Raw genomic sequence first — 2,961 nt, 5'->3', positions numbered from 1 at the left:
CGTTAGCTGTCATCTCCAATGATGTAACTCTGAGACTCTAGGCTCTTAACCAGGAATCCTGGTCTTCAAACCATTTCAAGGACCCAGCAATCCTAATCCCCAGTGTCCTGGGGGTTTCTCTGATAGGGAAGATTTTTTCCACTTTGTCACAAATATTCTCCCTGTGCCTCCCCCACCTCCTTATCCTGGGGATAGCCCCACTGTGCATTCCAGTCTCTTCTTCTTGGCTTCTGCTCACATCTTGTCTTCTCCTGCCCAGATCCTTGTCCTGGCCTCTAGTTTGGCCCCAAAGGGATCTTTGTACACCCAGAGCTGCCCCTGCCCCTCCTCTTCCAGTTTCCCAGCATCTACTGCCGGTACTGCAGATGATGGGCACCGGTGGGTGTGGAGTGAGTCATGACACTCGATTGTTGGAGGGGCTAACATGAAGAAGTCCATACAATGTAAGCCCTGTTATCTCTCTGTGTCCTGCCATGTCTCCTAATCTTGGCCATTTCACACATACACACCTTAACAATTGCTGTGTGGAAGTGTCAAAAGAGCAGGGCATTAGGACCAGGTGTTATCCCAAAAGGAAATGGGAAAAGACCCTTGTTTTTGTCATACGCAAAAGATTCGATTACAGTCCGGAGATGGTGCACTGTGTAGCAAAAGATTTTAAAGGATCTATTTAAAAGAGGAAAAGTACACCTCCAAGAACGGGAGGCAGGGTGATCAAGGGAGGAAAAGCAGCGGTCTTTGTCTGCCTGTTCTCTTATATCCTGGCTTAGAGGTGGTCTTTTGACTGATTGACGGCTCTTGCCCCTGGAACGCTTAGTCATATTTGGCCCCTTTGCACATGTCCTTACCATGGTGTACACAGAAAAACCCATGGGGTGGTGGTGGGGCGCCTAAACTTCAATGTTAATTATATTACTGTGAGCACTGGGTCATGTCCTGTTAAGTCCTCACTGTGGAGCAGTTGAGCATGTCGTGTTCTAACTGGCTTCTTGCTGGCACTCATTTAGAAGAAGTAAAGCCCCTTTGTGCTGCAGGTGGGCATAATGCCACCTTCCGGACCATCCTCCCTCTCCTCCACCTATCTGCCCAGTGCCCCCACTTATCTATCTAACGCAGTCATGCCTAGTTTTTGGAGGGAGGCCCTGTGGGACTATTGGGCAGTCTCTGTGGTATATCCAGCAATCACTCGCAGCAGCCAACCATTGCCACGCCCCCTCATTCTCTTTTGTCAACGATTGCTCAAGGGAAGGCCACGGGCCAACAGGACACAAGGGGAAATTTGTCTTCTGGTCTCTGGGAAAGCTCTTTCCTTGATGAAACACCCAGGAAGGGTGCCTTCTTCTTTTCTTCCTTTTCTGTTTTGCCTATGATTACCTGCAGGTGTGATGGTTGGAGCAGCTGCAGCCATTTCATGCCCAAGAGTGGCAATTGCCCACACACTGAAGGAGGCAGGGCACAAAGATAAGATCCCAGGGCTGGTCCCACCATGAAACCTCTGATGTCTGGGTTGTTTTGTTAAAAAAAAAAAAAATGCAAAGCAAAAACCCATTTAAGCCATGTTTGTCAGGTCATCTGTCTTTTGTTATTTGCAATTGTGTTTTTCTTTTTTAATCTTTTTTCTTTTTTAGTTATTTAAAAAAAATTGAAGTAGAGTTCATTTGCAATGTTGTGGTAGTTTCTGTGTACAGCAATGTGTGTGTGTGTGTGTTTGTGTGTGTGTGTGTGTGTGTGTGTTGTGTGTGTGACTTGCAGCCAAAAGCTTCTTTGCTTCCCTGTATCTCCCGGTGATCAGTGCTGATTGCATCCAGGGAGAATCCCTGACTCTAGCAACCAATTCAGTTGCTGGCTAGTGACTGGGCCCCAGATAAAGACCTCAGCCAGATTTTTATCTTAGATTTGAATCCTAAGGGACTGATCAGGAAAGGGCAAGTAGCCATTGTTATGAGATAAAGAAGGCAGAGTCCCTCCCAAGGAAACTGAGGCTCAGAGAGGCAAATCCAGTTTTTGAAAGTCACTTGATGCAGCAGCAACTAGGATTAAACAGAGAAATATAATGTGCAATAGATTAAGTATTGTGATTTTTACTTTACTTAAAAAATCGAAATATAGTTGATAAATATTGTGACTTTTAAATGAATTAATGAATATTTTGTTAATTTTCTGTTGTATTTCTAATCCTCTAAACATTGATAGATGTTACCCACATTAATTAAAGCTCTTAAGGGTCCTCGGTGATTTTTAAGAGTGTAAAGTCAGGGATGGGAGTACAGGCAGTGGTAAAGCCCCTGCTTATCATGCGCGAGGTCCTGAATTCAACCCCCAGTGCCTCTGTTAGAAAAAGAAAAAAGAGTGTCAATTGGTCTCAGGACCAAAGATTTTGAGAGCTGCTGTCCACGGACAATGCCTGGCGCTTAGCAAGCTGATGTGAGTGTTGGTTAAATAACAAAATAAGCAACAGAGCTAATGCTTACAGCTTATCGCATAAAAGAACTTTGTTTGTTGTCCACGGACAATGTCTGGCGCTTAGCAAGCTGATGTGAGTGTTGGTTAAATAACAAAATAAGCAACAGATCTGATAGGATTGCAGCTTATCACATAAAAGAACTTTGTTTCTTGTTTTGCATTTGTAGACATTTTAAAATGGCCCAGGCCTTTTCTGTGTGAAACAGACATTCTGTTGGAAGATGCCAGCAGGCTTACATAGCATTCTTGCTTCATTTGACCACTTTTCATTGCAAATGAGACACTTAGTGTGAAGATGAGAATTATTGGGATACACACATTCGCATTTCAGAGAACCCTTTTACGTTGCCTCCTCAGAGATCAACTGTTTTTTAACAAGCTAACAGCTGTGTGACCTTGGGGAAGTCAGTGCACCTCTCTGAGTCTCAGTTTTCTCATGTTTAAAAAGAGGATAATAGTACTCAACCATTAAGGCTATACTAAGGATTAAATGAATTA

Source organism: Camelus dromedarius, chromosome 9, assembly GCF_036321535.1.
Source record: "Camelus dromedarius isolate mCamDro1 chromosome 9, mCamDro1.pat, whole genome shotgun sequence".
Classification (NCBI taxonomy): domain Eukaryota; kingdom Metazoa; phylum Chordata; class Mammalia; order Artiodactyla; family Camelidae; genus Camelus; species Camelus dromedarius.
The sequence above is the reverse complement of the archived record's forward strand: the minus strand, read 5'-3'. Positions refer to the sequence as shown.